The 13,720-nt window shown below is 42.1% G+C and overlaps 1 protein-coding gene across 1 annotated transcript in view; it reads left to right on the forward strand.

The window, feature by feature from the left end:
• Positions 1–10,290: 10,290 nt before the first annotated feature.
• The window catches only part of YES1 (YES proto-oncogene 1, Src family tyrosine kinase), a 48,871-nt gene continuing 45,441 nt past the window's right edge, over positions 10,291–13,720 (forward strand). The window contains exon 1 of the mRNA XM_064705942.1: positions 10,291–10,571. The gene's annotated coding sequence lies outside the window, so the exon portion shown is untranslated. The remainder of the gene's footprint in view (positions 10,572–13,720) is intronic.

Genomic DNA, 13,720 nt, shown 5'->3' on the forward strand with positions numbered 1-13,720 from the left:
TATCCAAAGTGTCCACAGCTGTTGCATGAAAAAAATGCCTATTGAGATTTACAAGAGTTCAAACTTAAACCTTCTTTGTGCAACCTAACCCGCTCCCTTCACAAGTGTATTTGTCTTCAAAACCACACAATATTTCCATTAGTACATACAGAATGACATCTGTATTCATGGATTTGTATAAACAGAAAAAGAATATAAACTATTTTTCAGGTCCATGCTGGATACTTATATTTAATTATTGGCCTTAGACTTGTAAATGCACCATTTCTATGCATATAGCCATACCAACTGTTTCTCTTGAAAAATATATTATGACAGAGATTCCCACAAAAGCCACGGGCAGGACGGTCTCCCAGGGTGCCTTTGAAGGTCTTCTCCACAGAAGTATGTCTTCAAAGGTTTTCTGAGTTCAGGCATTCCAAAGTTTCAGCTTATTCTTTTGAAGTTCTCCAGGAAGCTTTGTTGCTGTGTGGCCTTAGGACACTTCTGCTATTTGTTTTCTTTTGACTAAAACAGTTCAGAAAAAAAAATTAACCAGGTGGTACCAGGAAACCAAAATAATCTACTCAGCAGCTTCCACAAGAGGGTGCAGTTGCATTTTGTTAAATCCGGAACCAACCACAGTTAATAAATGGATTGCAGCAACAGCTGCCAGGCTGCCTACAGAAATGACTAATGAAACAATTATAGATATAAAAACATCAAATGTGGTGAAAGATGAGAAAAATTATATTGAAACACACTGAATTTATTAATAAACAGCACTGTCAGGTGATGCTGAATAAAAAACTTGGCCCTTCACAACTCTGTAGGATCCATCTGTAATTTGTTTTCTTTGAGCTAGTGCCATAAGCATTCCAAGGGGAAGCCCCCAGCTATAAAATCCACTCCTCCATTTTAATGTGACTTCTTAGACATTCCCATCATGAAGCAAATAGAGCATTTACTGATTTTACCAGGATCCTGGGCCCTTCAATAGCTCACCCTCAATTCCACACCACTATGCTGTGGTGAAGCTCAGAGTTGTCAGTGGCCATTTTGCATATTGGACTGTCAAAGGTTGTTTATTACTATATCTTTCGTTATGAAGACCTCTAACAGACCTGCTGTAAGGACCAGCATCTGACTGTGAAAACTGCACTCACAAAGAACATAAAAGAATTACACACTCCTGCAAGAACCAGGTGAAAGTTCACATAATTTCACTGATCAAATGATGCATGTGCCAACAGGCATGATACCATTGGCTTTGTTTGTTGCTCTTCTCTCCTTGCTTGTTGGTCCCTTAAGCCTGTTCTACCCAAAACTCTGCAGTCCCCATCTCTAAAAGTCTTGTATCCTTACGGGACACTTCAGCCTGGCACAAGAAATAGGATCCAAGTGTGGGTGAAATTTGAGAAGTGGTGATAGATATTCAGAGTTCTGAATTCTGTGAACTCTGTGGATAGATATTCAGGGTGCTCAACACTGGCTGGTCTGTTGGTCACTTCTGTTCTCAAACTTGGTGAATCACCTGTTTATACTCAGAAAAGCATGTGATTAACTTGGGTAATAGGGAATCACAGGCTCTGTCTCCCACCCACTCTTGACAAGATGGAGCTTGCCCTGACATAGAAGCCAGCACACAGCTTGTCACATTTAAAGCACAGGTTCCCTTGACAAATAAGCATTGAGATAGTCATCAGTTCTAGCAAGTCAGCGACTTATGGACACTTTTTAAAGGATATAAAATGTCCTGGCAGGTTATCCTAACTACCTGTATCCTAAAAATTCAATAAGAGTATGGCAACCCTTATATTTCCTGAAAATACTTCACTGTCATTAAAAAGAGGTTTGTGCCCATTTTTTAAAAACAAATTAAGGAGTATGCCTCTGAACATTAAAAAATTATGAATTTACCTACGTGTTTTTAAAGCTAAAACTATGTTTTTAAACATACAAATTTTTGCTTGGTAGACTGAGACTTTTTTTAAAAAGTAGTGTTCAGTTTTTAAAAAATGCCCAGTCCTAGGAAAACAGTTGTGAAATCTCAGATGTGATTTTTCATGTCAAAGGCCCAAGCCTTCCACCAGAGCTCTTTCAAATTTTTACAGTTCTCAAGCAACTCTGAGAAACATCATATTTCAAATGTGTTGAACACACCAAATGCTACATGGATTTCATGAGGTTATGTTTGTTGTCTAGGAAATAAACTTACCTTCAAATAAAATCCTTATTGCTAGGTTGGAGCAGTCATAAGATTCTCCTGAGAGGACATTTTCAAATGCACTTGGTTTTGGCTTGACTATTTCCCTCTATTGCTGCTCCAGAATTTTCTATTCATGGTTTTTAATAGAAAAGAATTTTCTGTAATATTTGTTCCACAGGAAAACGTTGGTTGTGTCAAAACAATGTCATGTCCCTTTGGGAAAATAAAAAAAGAATCCAAAATGTTTTGAACTGTCCAAGCAAATCTAAATGTTTGGCTTCAGAATGGTTTGTCATTACTTATCATGAGTTTGTCATGGTTTAGGTTCCTCATTTCCCCCCATCATCTGGGGTTCCTGCATGGATTGCATTTTCCATCAAGAACAATAATGTCCCTTCTAGCTGTTATGATGATGCATCAAAGATGTCCAAGCCCACATTTTAAAACCAAAATACTTTGGAACGTTCTGTGTTTTGTTTTTCTTCCCAATTAGAAAACAAAAGCAAAAATGTGGGACAGTTTTGAACACACTGTCTGATTTTCAACAGGCTCCATTTTGATGGAAAGAGGAGTAGGAAATTCTTGTGCTTTAGAAAATCCCACTTTAACCAAAACTGAAAGGAAAAATAGGCAGAAGGAAGAAGCATGTGACCCATATTAATGTAATCCTTAATGTCATATATCTTTGTTTAGCTGGTATTTTTTCTTCTTTCATTTAGCTACATTTTTCTGCATAGTATTAACTAGCATTGTCCATTATGAGAAATATAAATGTATCTTTTTATCCCATCATTTACAACTTATTCCATGAGAAATGAAATACCAACATGCAATGGTATCTGGCTACAACAAACTGTTTAATGAAATGTATAACAGAATTAAATAGCTGAATATGATGTTACTTTAAAAAAAAAAAACAAACAAATACTTTCACATTCCCTCCAAAGTTTTACAGTTATCTCAAGCAACAGGATCAATTACTTGCATATTCAAAGAAGCAGATGAGGGGAAAGGACTATTTGCCAGGTGCCTTTCTTAGAATAACTCAAAATTTGTATAAATATATGTTGGTAAAACCTCTCCTTTCTAAATAAATTTGTCATTTTTGTAGTTTGCAGTTCTGAATTCATGGCATATACTTAGTTCTTCTGAACCTTTATAGCAGTGTTTTCTTTTTTCTTTTGAAGAATATGAACAAAAAGTTTCTGGGTGGCTGTGACATACCATCACCAGCTTCAGCACTCATGAAGGCAGGCTCAGGTTTGGTTCTGTTCTGCTCCTTTTTTTCTCCTGAAAGCCAGATGCCCAAAAAGCACAGTGATAAAACATCAGGACAAATCAGGAGCCTGCAGAAAAAAGAGAAGAGTAACTCAAAAGTATTTTCCTTCTTTATTAATTCCTGTATATTTTTTTCTTTTTGAGCTAGAGGTGGAGAAGGTTAAAGCTGCTAACATTTTCCCACAATAGCTGTTGCATGGTGGGAGGTCTGTTCCAGCTCTGTGCTCCTACCTAATTGCAAAGAAATGCTAGCTTAGCCTTGGAAGCCTTTGAACAGAGCATCTCCAACCTCCTTGGCTTGTGAGAGGAAATGCAGACAGAGATTTTGGAGAACTCACCTTAGATCTACTAAGCCTCTACATGAGCAGTGAGACTGTCCAGAGGCTTAATTGCCTTTGGGTCAGGTATGGATGTACTATTAACACCTACTGCAAAATGCACATCCCTGCCATCTGCGTGGGAGACTCGGGACATTACAAAGGGCTGTGTCCAGTTTGGAAGCAGAGGTGTTGTTCTGCAACTCAGCTGGCAAAGTTGCTTCCTTCTAACATGAGAAAGCAGCAGACTTTCACTTTGAAAGTGTCAGAGCAGCGAGGCAGGCAATTGCCCAAAACAATCTTTGCCTAGAAAAAGTGGAAGATGGGCAGTCATAAGAACTGAAAACTCTTACACTCAATAATAACAATTAACAACGAGGAAACGATACAAGCTCTGCTTTTAATAAACGCAGCCTTCTTCCATCTCTTCATGTCTTCTTCAGATGTTAAGAATCAAGTTTCTACAGGTGCAGCCTCTTGAGTAGCTGTTGCCTTGGCTGGCTCCATGACTCACTCATTCAGCCCCAACAGAGATTCTCGGGAAGAATGGAAGAGACTGTGGCTGCTTTGAGGGAACATGGCAGATAGTGATAAGCAAACCAAAGGACATTTACCTAAAGTGAGGTGGGAACTGAAAAACATCCATGCAGAACCATGGAACAGTTAAATATCAGGAAAACAGAGCCCTATAATCTTCCCTATTCCCCACCACCATGCTCTCTCTTCATCTATTAATGCAATCACATTGGATTTTCCTAAATTCTGAAATTTCAGAAAATCCAGACCATTCTGGTTGTAGGCGGGATAAGAAGTCACTTAGAAGTGACTAAGAAAACACCTAAAGAAGTGACTAAGAAGACATGTAAAGAACATAGGTGTTCCTATGTTATTACCTCTTTCCTCATGCCAGTGAGCACAACAATGTGTATATCCCTAGCAAAATTGCCTCAACATGTTCTTGGCTTGTAGAAAACTATTAGGAGATGTAAACTAAGATCATGTTGGCAGAGCTGAAAAACTATAAAACTATAGGAAAACCTATACACCAGCAGACCTGAGGGAACTGTAACCTTCACCTGAAGGAATGGTGATGAGAACATTAAAGTCCTGAGGAAAACAATAGAAATAAAGGGCATGCTGGGAAAACAAGCCCACATATTTGAGAGATGTCCAGTTTTCTCAGATCTCTAAATGGTGGACAGCAGTTATGTCCATCTCTAATGGTGAACAGCTCCATCCTGATCTAAGCTCTATTCTAAGGGTTTGTTTGACATCACAGATTGAGGGAATGATTTTGCTCCTGGAACTACTCCCACAGCGATAAATTTCATCATATTCATCCCTAAATTAAGGAGGAAGGATTCTTAATCCAACAATTATCCCCAAGCAAGAGGGCAAGAAAAAACAACCTGTCACAGAAAATTCTAAAGACCTGTTAAGCATCAATGTATAATGAAGGGCATTCACATAGCCTGAGGAATTTGCTCATCTTTAAGCAAGGTGATAGCTGAGAGGAAAAGACCATACAGAGTTCCAAGTAAGGTTTAACTACTGATGACAGGAGAGTAAGATTTTTTTTTCATTCTATTTCACCTGGCTTTGTTGTTGAAGTCATATATATAAAAGCACCACAACAGCATGTGTGTTCAACAGTAAAAATTCAGGGTGCCTTGGAAAAGAGGAAATTTGGATGCAGAATCCTCTTCCAGTGCTCCCTAAATGCCATTTTAACTTGGATTCTGCAGCTACTAACATTATTAAACATTACTCACACAATAATGTCTTTGTGTGAGTTCAAGAATTCAAGAAAAACAAAATACATATAACCAGTATGTACATGTGCAAGTCTCCCAAAGTCAGCAGAAATTGCTTCTTTTTACTGGCTATCAAAGGAGGTCAGAAATCTCTTACAGGCTATGAATGACTCTGGCAGTGATGTCAAAACCAACCCCACTTCAGGTCAGCTTTACTGCACAAACTTCTTTTCCTCCTACTCTTTGTCCTTTTCCACTCTCCCTAAGAGTACATGACCTGCTTTGTGAAGAGGAAGGCATACATTCCAAATCTCTCAGAAGAGCACAGTGGCACAGGTAAATATATTATTTTTTTCTGAACATGTATGATTTTGCAGGTTTCAGATTTTTCAACTATGAAATTTAAATGAAAAATAAAAAAAGAATGTGTGCAAGCTTCCCAATTAAATCATGCAAGAACCGAAGACACAGGATGTGAAGTCACTCCCAAAGCAGGGTTGAGTGTTAAGTGTTCATCATATATAGCACTGCCCTTGAAACAAAAGCAGTAGTTATTTTAAGTAACCATAAGCAATACTCATGTGCAATTCAAAGGAGATCGGATATAAAGAGATAAAGATTAGAGTACAGCAATACGGCTTTCATTATACAATGTAATCCAGCGTGTCTGATGTAACTGGATGTGACACAAATGTAAATAGCAACAGGTTTGGGAATAGGGGGTTTTCAAAGTCTAACAAGCTTTTAAGCATAACTTTTAGTAAGTTCAAAAACCATCTTTGAAACAATGTTTTTCAAAAAGAACCCTCCGTGTACTTGCTAGAAGTATAATATGCATAAATAATTAGAGATGTTATGCAAGATCAAACAGAAGTGCTATTTGAGAAAGAACGGAATATTTAACCTCACAAATAGATGCAGGCACCAAACAAAAAGATCCTGGCCATTTGGAGATGCAGATGCATTTTAAGGCAAAATGGGACAAGTTTAACATGAGGCTTAAATAGGAAACTTGCTTCAGAATAGGAAATAATTACAGACCAACCACACAGTGACTTAGCACTCCATTTCCTTACTGAACTACTATACTGGTATGTAATTTGCATTATATCTAAGGAAGATCTTTCACTTTTAAACATCAATGATTTTATTAATAGCTTCTGGAATATTAAATAGAAATTAACATGACAAAAGCTACCCACTTATTCAACTAATGCTTAGAATATTCAGATTCAAAAGAAATGTATTTGGGATTAAAAAGAAAAAAACTATGTTTTGCTAAACACTGTGTTCTTAAAACAGTGATCCAAGAGTTTTAAAGTAAGCAAGTGACTAATACTATTTCCAAGATTAACTATTTTTTTGTAATATGATCACACAGTAAAACGAGCAATGGGAAATTTGGACATGAATTTTAGGAGGTGCTGCTATAAAATACCATTGTTTTCTACACTTTCAAAGAGCAATAGCTAGGATGAGGCCTTGACTACCTCAGTTATTTCTCATAAAGAGGGAATTCATTTAAGTCCAGAAATATTTTTTTCCTTTCAAAAGAAAAAAATTGTTTATCCATGAACCACTGTAATGATATTTTTTTTAATTTACTCCAAATTGCAGAATCCCACCAAGTGTTTTCAATAATGTGTTGATGTTTTCAGGTTACTACCACGTGTACCATAGACTGACTTTTGGCATGTACTGGCAGAACTCTTCAGGGAATCAATCTGTCCATCTCCGTCAATATCTCAGGATGCAAGTCCTGTACGCCCCAATTACAAACCACTGAACCCACATCACTGTTTGAAATATTTTAGTCTGCCTGTCTCCAACTCTATTCCTCTGTTCCTCCCTCTTCTTGCTCTTACACCTGTATTCCCTCATATCACCCTAAAAATACTTTATTTGGTGTAATATGTATTTGATCCTATCATATATTTTTGAGTTTTTCAAATTACTCAAACACATTAAGGATTGTATAAGTATAAATGATCACTTTAGAAAGTAATTCAAATATATGAGAATTTTCAAGGATAGTGCATGGAGAATGCCTGCCTAAACATAAGCTATTTGCATAAATCTTCAAGATTAAATTAATAGCACACAGATGAGGAGTTAGTGAATGCTGAGCCTGTGTGAAGGGCTACTTGGAAAACTGTGTTCAGCAAATGGCAGCAATGAACCCCTGCATTAGTAGCTTCTTACACTATATTCCAGCCATGCTAAAGCATTCAAGGGCAGCTCCTCCCTCCTCCTTCCCTCACAAGGTCAAAAATATTAATTTAAAACAAAAGAATGAAAGAGAGGGGAAATTCCTAGAAGCTGACACTGGCCTTGCCTGACTAGTAGGTGAGATTGGTAGTTTTGGCTGATCCACTCAGTCTCCTGAGCGAATACCAAACAGTGTCAGTCCACCTGCAGTGCAACACATCAGAAAGCCCACTCAGGAATGGCCATGGAAAGGGAGCTTTACCCAGGTATCATGTGGCAGACATTTTGCAGGCTGCGTGACTGGCAGGCAAAAGGTGGCAATGACACTCTGAGTCCCATCCTGTGCAGGATTAATCAGGCTGAACTACCAACAGTTTCATCATTTTAAGTCACCTGCTCAACATTTCCTTATAAAAGGAACACTGTGAGGAACACTCAGACTATCAGTGACAAGTGCAAGACAATTTAAGAAGCAGCCAATTTTTCCACTGCAATGAAAGCATGCCTAGCCTCCAAGACTCCCGATTCAGACCCTCATCTATTCTTTCACACCCATATGGTGTGAGTCCGAGCCTGCTCTCAGCTATGGGACTGGTCAGCTCGCCTTCTCCCCAACTGCTCTGCTATTTTAATCACACTGTGCTTGAAATTAAGCGTGACAGTCTCTCCACTACCGACCGAGTCAATCACTAGTGCAGCCCCAGTGCTGTCTGTGGCAGCACACATACACATAAGACAGACAGCAGAGGACAGTTAGTCACTCAGCCTTTCAGAAACTCACCAAATCATTCCTTACACTGGTCTTTAGGAGAGAAAGCAACAGGAGAGGTGTGATGAACTGAGAATCCCATCAAACCTTTTGGTACCACACGGGCATCGCCAGGTGCCGTGAGAAAGGACTACGATATAATCCCACCCCTGAACACCGAACCTGAAACCCAGACATCAAATTACAGCGACAGCTGGCAAGAGCCAGGGTGTCTCTAACTATGAAGCTTTAGCCCAATGCCACAAAATTTCTTATGTGAGTCATTCTGAAACGTCATGAAGATGACAACACAACTAGGTCTCGTGGTTTTCAGGTATGCAAATTTTGCCATTGTGCTGTAAAACGAACCAATCAGCAACACTTGCCTGTGTATACAAAACACCACAAATCATACTGGAATCCAAACTTCGCTCTCACTCAAGACCCAGTTGGAGTTGTGAAGCCATGGCTGACCCAGAGCTTCAACCAGGCTGCAAACTGTTAAGTAATTCATTGCCAAGGTCAATTTGCAAAACTTACAATTGTTGTTTAAGTTAAAAATCATTTCTATATAATGTAAGTTAGATTTCTGACTGAACAGGATATAATGAGTTCCACCACTCTAATAAGGTTACATGAGAAGAATTTATGGTATTGAGTCTCCAAATCTAGAACACTTTTTTTTTTTTTATTTTGTTAAATGTTTAAGGGTATCTATGGTCCTCTAAGAGCAAATACATGTATTTGCTTTATCTGAAATCAAAAAGCACAAATGGCTTTACTCTGCAGCATTGCCTGCAAAATAAACTGGACATCCTGACTCAATTATTTTTCTTAAGAACAAACTATATTAAGTTATCATTAGTGATCAACACAACTACTATCATCTGATCAGCCTTTAAAGAAAATAAAACGGGGGGAGATGTAAATTTGATTATTAGAGAGCTGAGGAAAATAAAAAATAATGCTGAATGAGAACTGCCGATTTGTCCATGTAAACTTCGGGTCTTTAGGTTCATTTTTTTTAATGTTCTTCCACTCCTTCCTGCAGTCTGCAGCTCTGAAGGCTAGATGCATTTGAACCACCTTTTCCCATGAAGCCCACCTTGACAGGAACCCAAATTTTTATTTCTTAAAATACGAAACACTGACTAATGAAACCGCGATGAGTGGGAAACCCGTAACGTAGAATTCCCCGGAGTTCCTGATGCGTAATTTACAGGCTGGTTCATTGCTCGCTGTTCGGCGGCAGGTCTGTTCCGCCCTGGGCACTCCCGAGCTGCCGGCGCGGCACCCGCACTGCCGGAGGGCCATCTTGCTCCTGTCTGACCCACAGGAAATTAAGTGCACCGAGCCTAAGCCGTGGCCCACCTGAAGACGCCCAGGCGAGGAGTTTTAAAAGTTTTTTTTTTCGCTTTTCACGCACGACGCCGAAGGGCTCCGCTGCCGGAATCTTTCACGTTCAGCTTCTCTGGCAAGAGAGCCTCACCGAGCTCACCAGCCCGGCACGGCAAGGCGGGAGGACCTACCCCGACCGGGGTCCCCGGGACCCAAGGCCGGGAGTAGGCGGCCGCCCTCGGGCGAGCCGCGGGGCAGGGCAAGCCCCGGCTCCCTCCCCGCCGCCCCCGCGCCGCCCCGCACGCCTCCACCATGTTGTCTCGGTGCGCAGCGGCGCGGAGGAGGGACCGCAGCCGCCAGCCCGGCTCCACGGGGGCCGCCCAGCTCCTCCCCGCGGCCTCCGGTTCGAGCGCGGAGGCGCTGCCCCGGCCGGCAGGCGCGGCGATCCCGACCCGGAGCGCATGGAGGGAAACACGGTGCGGAGGAGGGGCCGCGGTGCCCACCGGAGATCCCGGCCATAGGGGCGGGGAGTCTCCTCCTCCTCCTCCTCCTCCTCCCGCAGCGAGGCTCCAGCTCCCCGCACGCACCGGAGCGCTCGGCTCCCTCCTCCTCGTCCCTCCTCCCTTCCCCTCCTCCCCGCTTCCCTCCCCGGGTCGCCGCGGCTCCGGGAGGAGCGGGGGGGCCCCCGCTTCCTTCCCTCCCCCCTTCCTTCTCCCACCCGCCACGCCGAGGAGAGGCAGGTGAGGCCCCGGCCGCGTCCCCGCTCCGCCGCCCCACGGGAGCGGCGGCCGCGATGGCGGCGGCGATGGAGGCGCTAGGCCCCGGCCGCCCGCCCCCGGCCTCGCCCCGCCGCCGCGCCCCGGGGGCGGGGGGCGTCCCGCACCCCCGGCCCCTTCTCCTCCGCAGAAACTTTCTCGGCAACTTTCTCCCGTGCCCCAGCTCCTGCCCGCGGGGCCGAGGGGTCGGGCGGGCGGGAGCCGCGCTGGGCTGGGCGGGCTGCGTGGGTCGGGCTGCGGGCAGTAAGTTTGTGGGGGAGGGCCCCGTGACCCCTGCTCGGCCCGGGCCCCTCCCGGCCCCTGCCCGCCGCGCTGCCGCGGGCGCTGCGGGCCGGCTGCTCGGCCCCCGGCGGAGGCGGCGTTCACCGCCCGGGCTGGCGCTCGGCGTGAGCCGCTCCCGGGCGCGGGGACGGAGGATGTAAAAGGGCAAAATTCAGGAGTCGCCTGTAGCTTGGCCTGCGTGGTTTTATATTCTATTAGTTTTTCTTCCCCCCGCCCTACTGTTCTGGTTTATATCCTATTATCGAGCCTGAAACATGACCGCTGTACGTTTCTGAGTCATTAATTTAAATGTTCAATCATCACACTTCATCAAGGCTCCTTGTCTTCCTTACAATTAGAAAAAAAATGTGTTGGACACACACAGGCCCCTGTTCCTGCGGAGGCTGCACATAACTTTCTGCTCTCTGTGGACCCGCAGGCTTCATGTGCTTAAACTTGTGTGCTCAGACCAAGGGCTAGTGTGACTTGTCCAGTATTCAGTATTACAAATATGTGAAGTTTATGATATGGTTATTTATTATTTATTTATTATATGAGCTACTACATGTCGTGTATGCATGTGATTATGATCGTCTTGGCACTGGGAAAACTAGGACAGAAATATTTCTGAAGCTCATGTTGTAAAGGTATATTCAGATGTACCTGCTGGATTTAACCCTAGGCAGAGGCCAGTCATTAATCAAAAATTAGATGTTTGGATTTAAGTGGCAGAATGTTCCAAAACCAGTTTTGAAGGTTGGAGTGTGTTGACAAGTAAATGTATTGGTTTTCACTTAATATAACTCATAGATAGCTGAATGATTTTTCAGGCAAATTTTGCAAATGAAATTGATCTTAAGTCAGGAGCCAGATATGAAAATTTGCTTCAGAGTCTTTTTCTTTCCTTTTTGGAAAGTAAGCATTGAAGAGGGATAGAATTGCCTTGTCAGTTACCTTTGCAGTACCTCTTTGTAGGTATAGTTCACCCATAGCCATGTTTTTGTTGGCTTCATAGAAGTAAGAACATTTCCTTTTCAAACAACAAAACCTCGCACTTCCACTCTTATTTCTGATGTGTATCTGTAAATTTAGTTATAGCAAGTTCCTACTGAGCATAAGCATAGAGTGGAGACTCTGTGTGTGTTCTGCACAGCCAGGGTGTTGTGGTTAATTTTGGGACAATGTGGCATCTGTGATGGCAACAGGGACAGCAGCATGGGCACTGTGCTTCCGCTGAATTTCGAAGAAAAAGATCCTGTGGTACCAGGTGTGACAGTAGTTAGTAACAGCAATTGCCAGTAATTAATTATTCCACGTGCTTTATTAGCTTTATTTCTTTAACAGGTGCAGCTCAAATAGAGCTATAATCTCTGTGTGCCTTCAGTCTCTCTAATAACTCTTTCGGCTGTTAGAAGATTTCAAATAAATTTGGCAGCAGAGGTCTCCCAGGTGAATATTTTCTACAAAATTTCTGGAAGTAAGGAAGCCAGGTAGAACGGTGCATTTAACCTGCACGTCAGAGAGTTCACAGCAGCGCTTACCTCAAGCTGGAAATTGCTGCAGGAAATGGAGCCTCCCTGGTTTTGCTGCTTGCAGAGCTACTGGTCCAGTTTTCAATAGTTATTTAATAACTGAACCCCCGTACCATTCTATCTGGAATGAGGCTAGTGAGCCCAAGGTAGCTTTAATCTGTATTTTGTATTACCATGAGAGATTTTCAAGGAAATTCTTGTTACTCAACGACAGTTCTTTGGGTACAAAACATATGAGTGGAACTGAAAGTTTAAATACTTAAATTGCTGTATTATTTTGAAATAGCTGGAAAAATACTTAATACATTTTTGGTGTGCTGCATACTGTAATAATTCTACTGTAATAGAATTATTGAAAAACTTCACATTATAGGGGTTTTTATCAATATTCACGCAGCAGAGCAGAGAACTGTTCTTGTACTCCAAAGAAATGCTCTTTATTTTGTGCTTTGTGCACTTCTGCAGCTCCTGAAGAATGAAATTGTCACTCTGTTCAGTCTGATAAGTCATGGCTGTCATGTGACAGCGATGCAAAAGTCTGCAGTGTGGCACATATCAGATTATGTGGTCAAAGTTTACTTTATGAACAAACTGACTGCATGGTTCTACTTTTCCATATGCGCTACCTGTGGACAAAAGCTGTACATTTTCAACAGATAATTCCTTGTGTTCAAGACATTAGTTAAAAGAAATACGTTCTTTCATTCATATTCCCTACTTGCATCCAACTGTTTTGCCGCGTAGTTTGATCACACTTTTCAGTAAGGTACCTTGATGTTAATTTAAAAATTGGTGTCAGTACTAACACAAAAAATGACTTTAGGTACGCGTCCTTACTCTGCTGTGTCGCATCAAGCAGCCTTTTTCAGGCAGGACACGTTCTGTGCATATGTACACAGCCTGTGGCTTCTGTGAAGTCCTCCTGAAAGGTTTCAGGCTTCTGGTGCTGAAAGTCCTGTGCCTGTGGCTTGAACAGATTGATCCATGAGGGAGAACTGCAGTTTCTCTACCTACTGTAACAGAATGGGTTAGTTTTTGTCTTGGAGGAGCCACCTCCAAATACAAGTAGGTAACTCTAGTCCCAGGATTTATTTCATTTCTGTTCTCCTTGAGAGTGCCAGTAGGAGGCTGTTTTATAGTGATGGATTTTATTATGTGATAATCACTATTTTTTATATTTTTTTTAAATACTACCTGCTTTACCATTGCCATATGGGAACTTCTTTCAATCAGTATAGTCCCTGGCTGCATTCACACCAAATGATTAGAGCTACATGTGGGGTTCCAGATTGTATTACCAATTGCCAGGTTTTGAAGGTA

This window comes from Zonotrichia leucophrys, chromosome 2 (assembly GCF_028769735.1).
Source record: "Zonotrichia leucophrys gambelii isolate GWCS_2022_RI chromosome 2, RI_Zleu_2.0, whole genome shotgun sequence".
NCBI lineage: Eukaryota > Metazoa > Chordata > Aves > Passeriformes > Passerellidae > Zonotrichia > Zonotrichia leucophrys.